Consider the following 19,113-nt stretch of genomic DNA (forward strand, 5'->3'; position numbering starts at 1 on the left):
GGGAGACAGGCCCACCTCTGGCCCTGAAAGGGGATGCCAGGCAGTGGGGACCAGCTCAGATAGGCAAAGGGGACTGTGGGATGGTGTGGATAGGTGTCCCAGGCTGCAGACCCACCGGGGTACCCTGAAGACTGGCCCTGGAGAAGGTATTTAAGCCAAGGGATGAGTGCCCAAGCCGGAGCCTGGCTCAGGGGACATGGTTGGGCCTGTTTGGAGGTCCCCGGAACCTAGGGGCTGACATGGCCGGGACCTCCCAGAGCTGTTGCTGGAGCTCAAGGCGCCTCTTCTGGTTGGACTTCAGCGGCTACTGTAGGCAGGCCTGGAGGGGGTCATTATCCTGCCAGTGGTCCAGACAGAAGTTGACCTGGTCTAGGATGTGATGGCAGCATATTCTGCTTCCCCGAAGCTGTCGCTCTTGCCTTGGTCTCCCGCCATCCCCGCACGCCCACGTTCCGGATGGGACCTGACTCAGGCACCAGGAGGGCCTCACGAGGAAGGGGCGCGGCGACCTTCGCTCTGAAGGCAGGAGCCAGGCGGGGGAACTGGGGGCGATCAGGGAGGATCGCAGATGCGTTTTAGACAATAAGACAACAGACAGGGGCAATTCACAACCGTGGCTACGCAGCAGAATCAGGGCCTTGAGGGGTCCCAAACTGATCTAAGAATAAAGTCTTAACAATTTTTAAAAATCACCCTAGTCTGATGGTTCTGAAAATATGGTCCAGAGACCCTCAAGGCCCTAAGGATTGTTTCCAGAAGTCCATAAATTCAAAAATATTTTCCTAATACTGTGCTCCTGAGAAACGACGTACTTTATTCATGAGTGTACGCTGGGTCTTTCCAGAGGCGAGGGCACATGGGATGTTCCAACAGATTAAACGCAGAGGCAGACATGAGATTCCAGGTGTCTTGTTAAGCCAGTCTTTAAATAGAAGGCAAGCAGGTGAAATAGTGCCATTATTTCCGCCCAGCTTCTGTTTTGGAAAAATATAGTATATAAACTGTTCGTTTATGTCACATAAGTATTATTATTTGATTTGTTTATTTATTTATTAATTATTTGATTTGTTTGTTTATTTATTTATTTATTTGAGACAGAGTCTCTCTCTGTCGCCTAGGCTCAAGTGCAGTGGCTCGATCTCGGCTCACCGCAACCTCCTCCTGGGTTTAAACAATTCTCCAGTGTCAGCCTTCTGAGTAGCTGGGATTACAGCGCCCACCATGCTCAGCTAAATTTAGTATTTTTAGTAGATACAGGGTTTCACCATATTGGCCAGGCTGGACTTGAATGCTTGACCTCAAGAGATCCGCTGGCCTCGGTCTCCCAGAGTGCTGGGATTACAGGCGTGAACCAAGGCACCTGGCCGAATAATGCATAAGTATTTTTAAATCTCAGTTATATCTTCTAGTACACTATCAGTAGATAAACCCACACAAACCAAATCTCTTTACATTGTCAATAATTTGTAAAAGTGTAAGGGGCTCCTGAGACCCCAAAGTTTGAGAACCTCTGTCTAGACATTAATACTAAAAGATAAAGAGTAGCCTTAAGAGTTGGCTAACAAGGGATTCAAGGAGGGTTTTTAAAAGTATTCATTTACAGAAGGCGGGGCCGGGATGAACCCTGAATGTCCAAGTAGGTCAGATCCACAAAGGCCACATTTGCAGCTGCCTAGACTCTCCCTCGTCCTTCCTCATCAATTCCCATCCACCAGACGCTTGGATTTGGCATAAAATATTGATCCCCTAATTCTGAATCTCATCCTACAGACCTTGTTTCTTGCACAAGCTGAGTTCACCATAAATACAGAGTAGGGAAGTTTCTTTGAAAGTGGCAGATTGTTAAGAACTGCTTTGGAAAGATGATCATAACTCTCACCTCTTGTCACCTAGATTAACTTTCCTGAGTGGTTTGCCAGTTCCGTGTGGCTATTTCTCTCTTTCTTACAGTTTAATAAAGGATTAGGTTAAGCCATATAAAATTATCATTTTTGCAGGATAAAAATAATTGGATATTGGCAATTTATATGATGTAACTTTATAAATTGCATGGCATTGTCACATTATATTTTATTTAACCCAGCCAAGAAATGTGCTTTGCACCCTTGAGTATATGCAAGAACAGCTACCAAAACCAGTTATTCTGAAAATGGCAAGATGTCTTAAAAAGGATAGAAGCCCTTGCTTCTTAGCCTTATTCAGGGACCTTGCTACTGGTGTGTAGTTGAATGCGAGGGCAAACCAGGGTCTACTGATTCCAAAATCTGTGCTATCAGACTATGATGACCAGACATTGGAGTAACCAGCAATTTATTAACTAGTGCATCTCTCTACTCCAACGTGATGCTAACTTCCGTTTCTCATGTGAATCATTGCAGGATTCTTAGAGCACATTCTCAGGTCTAGGAAAATTTAGATTACATCCTTTATGATTCCTGTAAACAATGTATCATATTGTGAGTTGGTAATATGTATTATTTAACTCAAAGTTTTTGTCATCTGAAAAATGCAGGTAATAATAATATCTACCTAAATGTGTGCAAGAAGTTAAGGGAAGTTATTGACTTATATTAGGCACAAGCTTGGGGCTCAATAAGTACTATTTTCTCCCTTTTACCACCGAAAATGCATATAGACTTGTGTGCATGTACAAATTCACGCAACACACACTCTCATGCAAGAACACCCTTGCACATACAAGGATACTCACACACACACATACATACTCACACAGTGCTAGTATGCGTGAACACTAGTATATGCTGGAGGCAAACACGAATGATGGTGGTAACCTCTTATCTCAGTGTGTGTCCCTGAAAGCTTTAGAGGGAGCGCTATGGAACAGAAGGAGCATAAATCCAGAACTCAAAAGCGTCTTCTTATTCTCTCCTTTGCTCTTTGGTGCATTATGTTTCTTGTAAAATCCCTTGGCCTCTCAACTAGGCTTTCTCATCTGCAAGATGAAGGCATGGAAGATGATAGCAGCTTCCTGCAATTTGAAAGTCATTTTTTGACAACTGTGATCAACATCTTTTATGTCTGAAGGCACAAATTCAGACCCCAGCTACATCCTGTGGAAGTTCACTGATTTGAAGCACTGCTTCCTCCTCTCTTACAGTAAGTACAGCCAGCCCGATGGGTCTTTGTGATAATTAAATGAAATATAAGGACACCTCTACCCACTCTGTGAGGGTCTGTGATCTCAGCTATGTCCAGCAGGACAGATGACACCCTGTCCTTCATGTGACAAGATCCTATCTCTCCCACACTTCTCTCTCCCAGAGTGCCAGGCAGAGCCCCACTCCCATGCCTTGACAGTGACACAGAAAATTTTCCTGCCTCCTTTGAATGAACTTAACACTATGATCAAACATCATGTAAGAAAAAAAAGCAAAGAAACCCCTCACACCCACTCTGGTACACCTTGGTGTTTGCCATTATTAGAACAGCAAACGAAATACTATTGATTCAGAGGGTTTGTGGTTTACCGACCTAGTGCAGTTAAGTTCCTCTTCCTACCTCCGTGACTCATGAATACACATCAAATCCTAAATAGTTTATTTACCGTTTGAACAGTTTTTTGCTTCTTCTCCCATTTCCCTTTGGACAGACAGCCCAAAATGCTTTCTTTACCCACAGAAACAAATGTAAAAACAAGAAATACTGTTCTAGGAATAAAGGAAGATGTAAGAACATTAGTTTTATGAAAAAAGAAATCTCATTAGAGAGCCTTATAGGAAAAAATACCTGAGTTCCAATTTATATCCCGCCATAATAATCCCTGTTTTATTCTAAAATCGTCCTGGATTGGATGAGAAACAATAGAGTAACCTCACTTAGAAGCAGAGCACTCAGCCTGGGTGAGATGGGGGCCAAGGCAGGAGTGAGCAGGAGCTAGTGCAGACATCTGCTTTCCGGATGGGGGAACCAAGGGTCTTGCCTGTTAACCCTTCCTAATTCATATACCCTGTAAAACCTTACTGCTTGAGGCATGGTCCTGGACCTAGGGGTCACCTGGAAGCTTATTGGAGAAGCAAACTCACAGACCCCAAACCTAGTAAATCAGAAATCTGCATTTTAACAGAGGCCCAGGTGATTTGAATAGACACTCAAGTCTGAGAGCAGTGCCTTGAAAAGCTTTGCCAGGATGCTGTGAAGCATAAGCGGCATGACTTGATCTGTGGTCCGTTAGAATTCACAAGATAACTTTTCCTAAGTCTTAAATTAGAGGATTTCAGAGTTAAAAGGACCTTCCCTCAACCTCGTTAATACACGAGTTCCCTGTGAGTGGCCCCACTGGAAGATTCTGGTGTCACATCAGAGGAGTTTGTCCTCCGGGAAAAGTTTTTCAACAGTGCTTCCGTGGGGTGAGTAGGAACATACTTCCTCTTAATTTCCACTCACCGGTACATTATACACATTACAGAGCCACTCAGAGAAAAGATTGAGCTTCTTTCCCTGCAAAGGATTTTCGGAACACTGAAATGAATCCTATGCCTGATCCTATATCCAATTTCTGCCCAAAGAGCTCTGGTAGGTTCAGAATCACTCCCTTAAGGAAGAGTATCCACAGAATGGCCCTGGACCTACCCCTCTGTTGGAGAGGCCACATGAAACTGCATCAGTATGCTAAGATGCTGATCCCTTCACACTTTTCTGATGCACTCGAGTGTTATTAAAATTATGACTATCTGCTGATTTCCCAGGCAGTCCCATGGAGAGCTGAGGCTGGCTAGACACTGAGACTGACTGTTGTTATCTATACCTGTTGTCCACGTGACAACCAGGGCTAAAGACAAGACTTTCTGTCTCTATCAACAGCCACAGTAACTCCTCATGAAACAATATTCGGTACTAGAGATACCAGCTGCAGGAGAAAATATACAGATCATAGGCACTGAACTCCAACAAGACCCAGTCTAGTCCAGAGATAGGCCGCGCGAGTGCAGATACCAGTCGATCACTTAAACTTGTTTGATGTTCTTGGCAGTACTTCTAAGCACTGAGGAAGTAAGTCTAAGGCAGCCAAGTTAAAAAGTATCCTCAATAATCCAACAATCTAATAATAACAACCATCTAGTGCATCCTTCCTATGTACCTGGTTCATTTACAGCATTTTATGTTATCTTTTGTGAGTATATGACTAACTTCACTGTGCAGATGAGGCAGCTGAGGCTCAGAGAGGCTAAGTTAGTTGCCTAAGTTTACACAGCCAATAAGTCACTTTGTAGAGTCAAATGCTTCTTTACCACTATAAAATGTATAATAATTATGATGTTAACTAGTCCTGAAGAGGTTAACTTATGTTTGGTATGATCTAATTGAAATGGCAGAGAAGTATGTAGAATATTTTAGAAATATTTCCACTAGAATAGTAAAAATAATTTACTCTTTAGTGTTTTATGGCAATGCAATGTAATGAAGACTTTTTGTAGGCAACTGGGAGAGAGATTTGACTTTAAATTCTGGCTCTGCCACTTACAAGCTTTGTAAACTTGAGCAAATTACCTAACCTCTCTGCACCTCGGTCTGGCATCTATAGAGTGGACTTAATAATCCAACTTTGGAGTGCCATGGAGGCACTGATGATAAACTGTTTGGAGCATAGAACACCGAGAAATGCATCTAGCACATGGCAAGATGGAAAATTCAATTTGTGAGATAATGATTAAAGAATGCATTAATCTGGAATGACATTCTAAGACATGGATATGCTAAAAATACATTCCTATTTGGGGCAAGAAAATACAGCCAGTGTGGAGCATGGGGTTGGAACTGTAGGTTTCTCACACTACTTCCATCACTGCAGAGTCATCAAGAAGTTGAATTTGAAGGTGGCGTAGAATCAATAATCATTTTGGGAAAGGCAGGAGGCTCTGTGTTTAGAATACCATGAACCAAAGCTCCAGGATGAACAAGAAAAAAGAGCTGAAAAGAACAGTAAACGAGTGTGGAAAACCTAGTGTGAGAATGAGAACAGGGTATACACAGGGAATGGGAGGTTGGCTTTTCAGCTACACAACATGGGTCAGCAGATGTTTTCTGTAAAGGGCCAAAGAGGAAATGTTTTAGGTTCTGTGGGTCATACCGTCTGTGTCCCAACTGCTCAACTCTGCTGTTGTAGCAGAAAAGTTAGCAATAGACAATCTATAACTGAATACATGGATGTATTCCAATGACACTTTAGTTACACCGGGGGCCACCATTTTTTCACCTCTGCTATAGCTGATAGATTTAAAATGTCATCATCAAGAAACTCTCTAAATACAAAGGATCCCAAGAAAACTATTAAGACCCTAAAATCCAGTCCCAAAAAATGTATGGAAGAGATAATTTTTTTTTTTGCCGTGAAAAATAAATCTGTCTTACTATCTTAGAAATGACTCTGAGAAAACTGTATTGAGCAGGGAAGTGTTTTCTTTATTCCATGTCTGAAAATATACCTCAAACAGAAAATTCAGATGTGTTAAAATGCTATTTCATCCAAATAGAGGCAGCAGTTTGGAGACATAAAAAGACTCTGGAGCCAGAAGCTACTGCTGAACAGAGAGGTTTATGTTTCAAGGGAGTGGAAATCAGGCTGTACCCGGAGTGTTGGCTTGGGCTGGCAACAGATTGCCCACTCGCTAGGAGCTGTGCTTCCCAAGGAAGGGACAAGCACAAGGAAACCTTCTTTTCCTCTGCAAAGAAGGAAGCTGGGCACCTAAGCGGTTTCATGATTCCATGACTGGCTCATTGAGAATTTGTTGGATGAATTTCACTCATAAAGTTTCTTTTATGGAATTCTAAGGGATTTGCTGGAAGAGATTTCTATGTGAAGGTCAAAAGGAGTAAATTATTTAGCTTCCAGAAGAGGCGGTGGTTACTATTCACAGACTGAACAGCCACAGGGAGAACATTTTTCTGTAAACTCCATGAGGGGAGGGATAAAGACTGCCTTGCTCACCTTTGCATCTCCATCCTATGGTTCAGAGCCACGAACAGCAGACACTGATTGCTGAATATGGGTGAGCTGTTTTTCACCCTTCAGCAATATTTCTGCCTCTTTGCATAGCCAGTGAAAAGGCTGGGCTGTTGACTGAAAGGATGGATGAACATTGCAAATCTTATCATTTCTATTCCTTGTGTCCTCAGAAAAGAAGTGTTGTTCAATGACAAATGCTTGGTCTTAGAGTCTGGCCAGAACACAGAGGAAGAGGCCGCCCAGAGACCAGAGTGAGTTGCCCAGGTGGCTCACTGGCATCGGAGGCTCTTCTGTATGAAGCTGTTTGAATACTTTTCACAAGGTCCTGCTTTTTCAGAAGAGGGCGCATATGATCTTATCTGCCCATAAATCTCAGAAGTTTTACAAGCAAAATCTATAGTAGGTGGTTGACTCTACACATTGCCCTGCTCACTCACTCACAAGGATAAATAGAAAGTCCTGTATCCAAGCTGGGGAAAATAATAAGTTTCAATTCCAAAGTTTAGGGCTAGTTCTTGTTTTAACTAAGTTGTTCTTTGTTCTACAAAATCTACAATCTATTATTAACTGAAGATAAAATATATTTTAGGTATTCAAGATCAGAAGGTATCTAAACTTTGAGCTTTTGATTTCCATTTAACTGTTTGCTTTCCACAAACATGTGATGAGATGATTGTGTCGTAGAATCCAGCTATTTCTTAGTTCTTCTCTAAAATGCTATAAATTTGTATTTCTTCACTGAATTGACCCCAGTTTTTATTAGATAATGGCAAATATTTGCCATTTTCTTTTTTATAATACTTTTTCTATATGATTTAATTTTTTATTCTTTTAGCAAAGGAAGTAAAAACCCTTTCACTCTATATCTACAATTATCCTATTTTTCAAATAGAATATAAGGATTTTTAAAAATACTACTGAATCTGTTTAGTAACTGTATAACGTATTTTCCGTATATTTTAACTATGAGTCAATTTGAAAGCAGCAATTTAAAACCCACTTGAATGCTTAGTTTAGCCTAAACAATGACTACAACATAAGAACAATTCTACAATCAAATCAGTAGTCAAATAACCAACAGCAAGTGGAAAATTGGTCATCGTGTTATTCTTCTATAACCGAATTCAAAATGCAACATTTAAAAATGTAAATCTCTCTTTTCAATGTTAAAGAAGCATCGATGAATATTTCTATGAGTAGGAAAATATTTAGTAAAATAGTGGCCACATATTGGGGCTGATCTTAGTCTTTAACCGTCAACTCTCAGAAGAGACATCTGGGCCAGATGGAGCCCAAGGGCAATGGAAAAATAGAACGCAAAATTCCAGCCATCTGTGATTGGTCCCTACTAAGAGGAGGAACCACAGTCCCAATGCCCTCCACTTACAGACCTAGAGAAGAAAGTCATTCATCAAGTATTTCATTGGAGACAAATTGTCACAAATACATTGATTAATGGAGAGTAATTTATTTGATATGGAAATTTGTTTTTCCCCCCTTTTTTGATGATGTTGGTCTTGATGAAGTTCTAGCTCTTTATTTTTAATGAGAAATGGTTAAAAGTTAAACTAACTTGTCTTATGGCTCCTCACATTTTTTTTCTGTCTACCTTCACTTCCTGAATTCTATGCAGTCTTAACTGAGCCAATTTGTACATATTTTCCATGGTGATATCAAATCCACAGAAGAATTAATAACTATATGGAATTTTAAGAAGCCTTTCAAAATAGAGCAACTGAGCTGAGAGTGACCTCTAGAACTGCTATGTAAGGTTTAACTTGGGCTCGTGGCCTGGAATGAACCAGCTCATAAAGTGACACTTTTATAACCTAATAAACATGACTCCCAGGAACAAGTTCCAATCATATCAAACAAAAAGCTTTATATGGGGTTTCAGAGGTCCTACTTTCTGATCCCACAACTATCATATCTAAATTTGCAAACTGGACAAGTCACTTGATCTCCATGAGGCAAATCTCCCTTCCCTTACATGAGAATTTAACGCACAACACCTAGCACAAAAATACTGTGATCCTAAACCTTTTTCCTAATTGAGATATGGATAGAGGGTGTTCCAAATCCACTAAATTCAGGAGATTATGTGAATTTCTTTGTAAAACAGTGAAGTCTGCCTAACTATGATTCTCATTCATTTCCACCATTATCTACTTTGATAGCTAAATTTGCTTGTAACTTGAGAAGTCTTTTTCCACCTGAAGTTCTTTCCCTGGGAGGGCTAGAGAGAAATTGAGGGCCAGTTCTCTGGGGGTTAAATTCCTCTTACCAAACAGCAATCTCTCTAGGAGTCGTACTTCTCAGGACTATTCCATTTTCTCAAAGCACATTTCACAATTTGAAAATGTCTGAAGCCACATTTTCGATGGTTGTTTCCGCAAGGAGATCTATGGCCTATGAAATAAATGTCTAAGTCAGATTGGAAGAGAAAATGGAGAATGATGATGGACAAATATACTCATTTTAGAATAACACTTATTCTCTGCCTTCATGTCCAGGTCTATATTAGAATAATAATAATACTTTTCTTCATAATTTTGGGGGTATTAAATGTGCAATGTATGTGACGACTTTCAAAAGTAAGGTGACAAGAATTCCTAGTTGTTATAGTGTAGTCATCCTTCAGCTCAGGTCCTGGGCTACAGTTTTTCTTTAGACACTTTTGGTGGCTGTAGGAAGCTGCAAGTCCTTTGTGGTATATTTGCAGGATATAGTTACAACTTTTGAAACTGGCGTTACTTCATGATATCCATCAGTAGACAACCCTGTGAAGTAGGTAAGACAGCTATTATAATTTCTGTTTAACAAGTCAAATTTCTATTTAACAGGTTAAATTTCCATTTCACAATGGAAGTTCAAAGGGGTTAAGTGACTTGCCTAAAGTCCCAGATCTGGTGATAGCAGGACCAGAGGTAGATTCTAGAATTATGCTTCTCGTTAAACCTCTTCTCTCTCATTTTTTGTATTTCTTCACAAGGGCTTCAAACATCATTTCATGAGTGTTTGAAGATTGACCTAGGGTCTTCATGATTACTCATCGGAGGCCCCTGCTGATCTTTTTACTGAAGGTTATATAAGAGAGAAATTTTAAAATCACTTCTCATTTACTTTTAAATATATTAGCAGTGACCCTATGCTATCCAGATGAGTGCAGGTGGTTTTAATCTTCATCTTGGGTTGGTTTCTGAACATGCACATGCCCAGATCTGTAGGCACATTGCGGCATGGCTGGTTAGCTTTCAGAAGGCTTCAGCTCAAAGTTCATGCTCCAGCTAGGGAAGCCTTGGCTCTCTCAGTTGGCACTAAAATTGTGCTTTCCCAATTTGAATGTGCAAATGAATCATCTGGAGATCTTGTAAATTATGATTCAGCATGTCCAGGATGAGGTCTGAAATTCTGTATTTCTAACAAGTCCCAGGTGACATGGATGACATAGGTCTGAAGACCAAAGTTTGAACTTCATGTTAGATATGTCATTAATCATAGGGATATCACAATTAGTGTTTCTTTGATAAAATAAATGATTTTCAATAAACATTTAGCATTGCTTGACTACAAGGAAAATTATCTTCCCAATAGACATGAGACCTCATATTCTAGGGAGCTCTGTGTTCAGCTACATAGTAGAGAATTCCAGCACCACACAGGAATATGTGGAAGGAAGCAGTCTCATTAGTGAGATATACATATTGTTATCGATAATATGATAATAATAATAGCTTCATTTTCTTGAGAACTTGCCAAGTGCTAAGAACATATTAACTCACTTTATTCGGCAGCTGAGACACAGAAAGTCTCAGTACCATGTTATGTGTGACAATCAGCATGAAGTAATAAGATATATATATATATATGTCTCTTTCCCCAGTTCCTGACACACGGCTCCAAAACCCTTATAATTTCCCAGGCAACAAGAGTGCTAGAAGCATCTTTTGTATTAGTATTTGGTCTTTAGCCCTTATTCCTGACACAGAGCTCCTAAATCACTCAGAACTTCCTGTATGCATGACAGGAGCACATTTTGTTCTAATGAGTTGACTCTTGGTGGACTTCCAAATGGGGGCTGATCACCAGACAGACCACACCATACTTCGAAGCTTTGAAGTTTCAGCTTCATTTCCCATTCTCCATGGAGTGGAGAGGAGTTGAAGATTGAGTTAATAATCATACTTATGTGATGAAGCTTCCATAAAAATCCCTGTAAAGCTGGATCCATGTGCCAGGAGGGTGGCATACCCCAACTCCACAGCGACAGAAGCTCTTGTACTTGAGACCCTTTGACCTTGCCTTATGTACCTTTTTATCTGGTTATTCATCTGTATCCTTTATCAGATCCTTTACTTTACTATGTAATAAACCAGTAAGGGTAAGTGTTTCCCTGAGTTCTGTGAGCCATTCTAGCAAATGATTTGCATGTGAGACCTGGGTTGTGAAAGCCTCTGATTTGTAGCTCAGTCAGACAGAAGTTGTGAGTAACCTGAGAACTCACCCCTTGTAATTGGCAGGCAGTCTTGTGGGCCTGAGCCCTTAAACTGTGGAGTTTGTGCTAAATCCAGGTAGTTAATGTCAGAAGTTACAGAGCTGAAAGAAAAAAGTGTCAACCAAGAATTCTATACCTGGAAAAACTGTCCTGCAAAAATGAGAGGTGGATTAAGATAGCCCAGATCAACAAAAGCTGAGGGAGTTTGCTACCGCTAGACCCACTGCACAACAAATGCTAAAGAGAGTCTTTCAAGTTGAAATGAAAGAACACTAGGTAGTAACACAAAACCATATGAAAAGATAAATATCTCCAGTAAAGTAAATAGATGGACAAATATAATAACCAGTATTATTGTAATGTTGTTTATAACCCCATGCTTTATTTCCTGCAAGATTTAGAAGACAAACGAGTCAGAATAATTATAAATCTATGTTAATGTGCAGCCAATATATAAAGATGTAATTTGTGACATTCATAACATAAATTAATGTTGTTAATGGATCTGTGAAAGGGTACAGGCATTTTTTTATTCAATTAAAATTAAGTAGGCATAAATTTAACACAGATTATTATAACTTTAAGATGTTACGTGTAATCCACATTATGACTACAAGGAAAATATCTATAAAATATAGACAAAAAGAAATGAAGAGAAAATCAAAACATGCCACCACAGAAAAATAACAAGCAAACTAGATTTAAACTTGACATTTGAACAACTGGACATAATAGACATCTACAGGACACCCGACAATCACAGAATATACAATTTTCTCATCTATACATGGAACATATTTGAAAATCAAATACACGTTTTGTCAAAAAGCAAGTCTCAGTAAATTTTTAAAACATGAAATCATACCAAACACGCTCTTGGATGACATTGAAATAAAAACAGAAATCAATATAAAGAAGGTCTCTCAAAACTACAAAATACCTGGAAATTAAACAGCTTGAGGATCTTTTGTATTTCTGTATATTGCTCCTGAGTAACTCATGGGTGAACATTAAATTAAGGCAGAAATCAAAATTAATGTTGAAATTAAGAAAAATAGAAACACAACTTACCGAAGTCTATGGGAAGCAGCTCATACAGTATTAAAGGTAAGTTTATAGTCCTAAACACCTTCATCAAGAAGTTAGAAACATCTCAAATTAACATCTAACTTTGCACCTAAAGGAACTAGAAAAAAAATCCAACCCCCAAGCTAGCAGAAGAAAAGAAATAACTAAAATTAGAGAAGAACTGAACAAATTAAGATGCAAAAATTAAGATAATACAAAAGATTACTGAAACAAAGAGTCGGTTTTTCAAAAAAAAAAAAACAAGATTGATAGACCAGTAACAAGAATAACAAAGAAAAAAAAGAGAGAAAACCCAATTAAGTACTTTCAGAAATGATGAAAATGACTTTACAGTTGATCCCAGAGAAATACAAAAGATCCTCAGATAATGCTTGAATAACTCTATGCACACAAATTAGAACATCTAGAAGAAATAGATAAATTCCTGGAAACAGACAATCTCCCAAGATTGAATCAGGAAGAGATTGAAACCCCAAATAGACCAATATCAAACTATGAAATTGAACCAATAATAAAAACCTACCAACCAAAATAGAAGCCCTGGACCAGATGTATTCACGGCCAAATTCTACCACACATATAAAGGAGAACTGGTACCAATCCTAGTGAAACTATTCCCAAAAATCAAGGAGGAGAGACTCCTCCCTGACTCATTCTATGAAGCCAGCATCAGCCTGATACCATAATCTGGCAGAGGCACAACAAAAAAAGAAAACTTAAGGCCAATATTCCTGATGAACAGAAACACAAAAATCCTTAAGAAAATCCTAATACATTGAATCCAGCAGCATGTCAAATAGTCTTAGGCTGGCACAAAAGTAATTGCGGTTTTTGCCAAAAAACCACAAATACTTTTGCGCCAACCTAATAAATACACCATAATTAAGTAGGCTTTATTCGTTAGATTCAAGGCTGATTCAATCTATATAAATCAATATGTGTGATTCACCACATAAACAGAATTTAAAACAAAATTCATATGAACACCTTAATCGACACAGAAAACGATTTTGGTAAAATCCAACATCACTTCATGATAAAAACCCTCAACAGACTAGGCATTGAACACACATACCTCAAAATAATAAGAGCCATCTATGACAAACCCACAGCCAACATCATACTGAATGGACAAAAGCTGGAAGCAACCCCCTTGAGAACTGGAACAAAGCAAGATGCCCAGTCTCACCACTTCTATTCAACATAGTACTGGAAGTCCTAGCCAGAACGATCAGACAAAATAAAAATATGAAAGGCATCCAAATAGGAAAAGAGGAAATCAAATTATCTCTCTTTGCCAATAATATAATTCTATACTGAGAGAACCCTAAAATCTCCACCAAAAGGCTACCAGAACTAATGAATGATTTTAGCAAGGTTTCAGGATACAAAATCAGTATACAAAAATCGGTAACATTTCTATATGCCAATAATGTGCAGGCTGAATGTGAAATCAAAAACACAAACCCATGCACAATAGCCAGAAAGAAAATAAAATACCTAGGCATACAGCTAACCAAAGAGATGAAAGACCTCTACAAAGAGAACTACAAAACATCACTGAAAGAAATCAGAGATGACACAAATAAATGAAAAAAAAATGCATGCTCATGGATTGGAAGAATCAATATCATTAAAATTACCATGCTTCCCAAAGCAATTTATAGATTCAGTGCTATTCCCTATCAAACAACCAACATCATTTTTCAAAACAAACTATTCTAAAATTCATATGGAGCTGAAAAAGAACCCAAACAGCTAAAGCAATCCTAAACAAAAGGAACAAAGCTAGGGGCATCACGCTACCCAACTTCAAACTATACTGTAAGGCTACAATAACTCAAACAGCATGATACTGGTACAAACAAACAACCAAACAAACAAGAAAACAAAAAAACTGAGACACATAGACCAATGAAATAAACAGAAAACTCAGAAAAAAAAAAAGCTGCACATCTACAAACATCTGATCTTCAACAGAGCCAACAAAAAGAAGCAATGGGGAAAGGACATCCTAATTAATAAATGGTACTGAGACAGCTGGCTAGCCACATGCAGAAGAGTGAAATTGGATGTTTACCTTTTGCCATATACAATAATCAATCTGAGTTGAATTAAATATTTAAATATAAGAACTCAAAGTATAAAAATTCTATAAGAAAACCTAGGAAATACCTTTGTCAACATTGGCCTTGGCAAAGAATTCTTGACTATGTCACCAAAAGCAGTTGCAACAAAAACAAAAATTGACAAGTGAGACATAATTAAACTAGAGAGCTTCTGCACAGCAAAAGAAACTATCAACAGACTAAACAGATAACCTACAGAATGGGGGAAGTATTTACAAACTAATATCTGACAAAGGTCTAATATCCAGTATCTGTAAGGAACTTAAATCAACAAGCAAAACACAACCCCAGTAAAATATGAGCATAGATGTCTGGGCATGGTGGCTCAGGCCTATAATCCCAGCACTTTGGGAAGCCGATTTTGCCGATTTGGGCGGATCATGAGGTCAGGGGTTGGAGACCAGTCTGGCCAACATGGCGAAACTCTGTCTCTACTAAAAATACAAAATTTGCTGGGCGTGATGGCAGGTGCCTGTAATCCCGGCTACTTGGAAGGCTGAGACAGGAGAATCACTTGAACCCGGGAAGTGGAGGTTGCAGTGAGCCAAGATCATGCACTCCAGCCTGAGCAACAAGAGCAAGACTCCATAAAAAAAAAAAAAAAGAGCAAACACTATGAATAGACACTTCTCAAAAGAAGACATACAAGCAACAAACAAACATGTGAAAATCTGCTCATTATCACTAATCATTAGAGAAATTCAAGTCAAAACCACAATGAGATACCGTCCCACACTAGTCAGAGTGGCTGTTATTAAAATGTCCAAAAACAACAGATGTTGATGAGGCTGTGGAGAAAAGGGATCAATTACCTAACGTTGGTGGAAATATACATTAGTTCAGCCACTGTAGAAAACAGTTTGGAGATTTCTCGAATAACTTAAATGGCTTCCGTTCGACCCAACAATCCCATTCTATAAATGCTCCCATTTATAGAACAATTCTATAAATTGTTCTATCGTAAAGACACATGCACGCATATGTCCATCACAGCACTAGTCACAAAAGCGAAGACATGGAATCAATCTACATGCCTACTGACAATAGACTGAATAAGGAAAAGATGGTACATATATATCACTGAAAACTAAACAGTCATTAAAAGGAATGAAATCGTGCCCTTTGCTGCAACGTGGATGCCTTGAGATCATAATTCTAAGTGAATTAATGCAGGAAAAGAAAAAAAATACTGCGTATTATCACTTATAAGTGGCAGCTAAATATTGAGTACACGTGGACATAAACATGGGAACAATAGGCACTGCAGACTACTAGATGGGAGAGGGAGGAAGAGAGGTATAGGTTGAAAAAATACCTATTGGGTACTATGTTCACTATTTGGGTGCATTATACCCATGTAAAAACCCTGTACATGTACCCTCGTAACTAAAATAAAAGATGAAATTTAAAGGAAACAACATCCCACCATACATGCACATACACACACAAAATAAAACTAAATACAAAAGAAGGAAGTAATAGAGGAAATGAGAGAGAAGACATATAGAAAAAAATAAAACTACAAAAAATAAGTACATGTAGGCATATAAAGTATTAATAGGCAGGTACTAATTTTTGTAATTTGGCACATATATTATATTTGTAGGCATATAAAATAATTAGTAATAGATAGGCAGAATGGATGTTTTAAAATGGGATTCAATTATATGATGCTTACAAGAAACTCACCTTTAGATAGGACACACTGGTTGAAAGTGAAAAGATGAAATAAGATATTTCATGCAAATAATAACCAAAAACTAACAAGCTTGACTTATACTAATATTAGACAAAATAAACGTCATGTCAAAAACTGTAATGAGGCAAATAAAGAGGTCATATAGTAATAAAAGGGCCAATTCTTCAAAAAGATATAGCCATTGTAAACATATTTGTACCAAACATCAGTGCTCTGACATATCTAAAGCAAACACAATTCAATGTATAAACAGAAACCTCTACAATAACAGTAGAAGACTTTAATACCCTATTATAAGTAATTGAGAGAAAAAACAAATAGGAGATTAATAAAGAAACAGAGGACATAAGCAACACAATAGATTAATTGGATCTAATAGACACATATAAAGCAGCCCACCCAACAACAGCAGTATACAATTTTTTTCTCCAATGCACATCAAATATTCACATGATAGACTATTTGTTAGGTCACAAAACAAGTCTTAACAAATTTTAAAAGACTAAAATTATACAAAGTATCTTTTCAGATGCCAATGGTGTAAAATTAGAAATCAGTAACAGGAGGAAAACTGGAAAACTCACAAATATATGGAAATTAAACAATACACTCTTAAATAACCAATGGTTCAAAGAAGACATCACAAGGGAAATTAGAAACTATCTTTTCTAACAAAAATGAAATTGGAAACACAATAGCAAATTTGTAGCTGTAAACACTTATATTAAAAAAGAAAAAGATCTCAAATCAACAACCTAACTTTACACCCTACCTAACTATAACAAAATAACCAATTAAACCTAGCCATAAGAAGGAAGAAAATAATAAAGAGTAGCACAGAGATAAAATATAGAAGAGAAAAATGATAGAAAAAATTAATAGAACAAAGATATTAAAAATATCAACAAAATTGACAAACCTTTAGCTAGATTAAGTAAGAAAAAAGGAGAAAAGACTCAAATAACTTTAATCAGAAATGAAAATGGGCACATCACTAATTATTTTGGAGAAATAAAAAGAATTTTAAGAAAGTAGTAAGAGAAATTGTATACTAACAAATTTAATAACCATGTCGTAGTAGACAAATTTCTAGAAACAACAACCTGGTAAGACTGTATCATGAAGAAATAGAAAACCTACATAAACCTTTAACTTGTAAGAGGATTGGATCAGTAATCAAAAACTTCCCACAAAGAAAAGTCCTGGACAAGATTACTTCTATCTGGTAAATGTTATCAAACATTTAAAGATTTAACACCAATCCTCAGAGAACACTCCCTATTCCATTCTATGAGACCAGTATTACCTGGCACCAAATCTAGACAAGGACACCAAAGAAAAGAAAAGAAAACCACAAGCCAATAACCCTTATAAATACTGGTGCAAGACCATACAGGTTGTACAGGTACAGGCTCATGCCTGTAATCCCAGCACTTTGGGAGGCCGAGGCAGGCAGACCATGAGGTCAGGAGTTTGAGACCAGCCTGGACAATATGTTGAAAACACCATCTCTACTAAAAAAATTGATGCAAAATTTCTCAATAAAATATTACCAAACTAAATTCAGCAGCTTATCAAGAGGATCATACACCATGACCAAGTGGGATTTATTCCTGGAATGAAAGAATCTTACAACATATGGAAATCAGTCAAGTAATACACCACTTTGATGGAATGGAAGAAAAAAATGCATGATCATCTCAATGCAGAAAAATTATTTTATAAAATTCAACACCGGTTCGTGATAAAAAGCACTTAACAAACTAGGGATGAAATGAAACTACCTTAACATAATAAAGGCCCTATATGTAAAACTCACAATTGACATCATACTCAATGGTGAAAGGCTGGAAGTTTTTCCTCTAAGATCAAGAACAAGACAAAGATATCCATTTTTGCTACTTCTGTTCAACATATATTGAAAGTTATAGCAGGAGTAATTAGGCAAGAAAAAGAAATTAAAGTCATTCAAAACAGAAAGGAACAAATAAAATTATCTCTGTTCACAGATGACTTGATCTTATATGTAGAAAATCCTAAAGATTCCATAAATAAATAAGTAAATACCTAGCATAACTAATAACCAAACTTAGCAAATTTGGTGTGCCCAAAAGCAACATGCAAAAATAAATTATGTTTCTATATACTAACAATGAATAATATGACCGCAAAATTAAGAAAACAATTCCATCTACAATAGCATCAAAATGGATAAAATACTTAGAAATAAACAAAACTAAGAAGGTGAAAGACTTGTACACCGAAAACTACAAAATGTTCCTGGAAATTAAGAAATTAAAGAACACACAAATAAATGGAAGACATCCCATGTTCATGGATTAGAAGATGTAATATTGTTAAAATGTCGATATTATTTAAAGCAATTTAAATAATGTCATGTCTTTCCAATTTCCAAAACTGTTTTTTGCACAGGTAAAAATATTCATCCTAAAACCCATATGGAATCTCAAGGAATCCCAAATAGCCAAAACAATTTTGAAAAAGCAGAAGAGGTCTCACACTTCCTGATTAATACAAAGCTATGGTAATTTAAACAGGCTGTGTTGACAAAACGACAAGACATACAGACTAATGGAATAGAATAAAGACCTCAAAAATAAATATTTGCATATATGGTCTTTCAACAAGGGTGTCAAGGCTACGTACTAGAAAAAAATAGTATTTTGAAAAGGTGGTATTGAAAAAACTGGATATCTATGTGCAAAAAAATTAACTT

The sequence above is a fragment of the Colobus angolensis genome, unplaced genomic scaffold, assembly GCF_000951035.1.
Source record: "Colobus angolensis palliatus isolate OR3802 unplaced genomic scaffold, Cang.pa_1.0 Scaffold117, whole genome shotgun sequence".
Lineage (NCBI taxonomy): Eukaryota > Metazoa > Chordata > Mammalia > Primates > Cercopithecidae > Colobus > Colobus angolensis.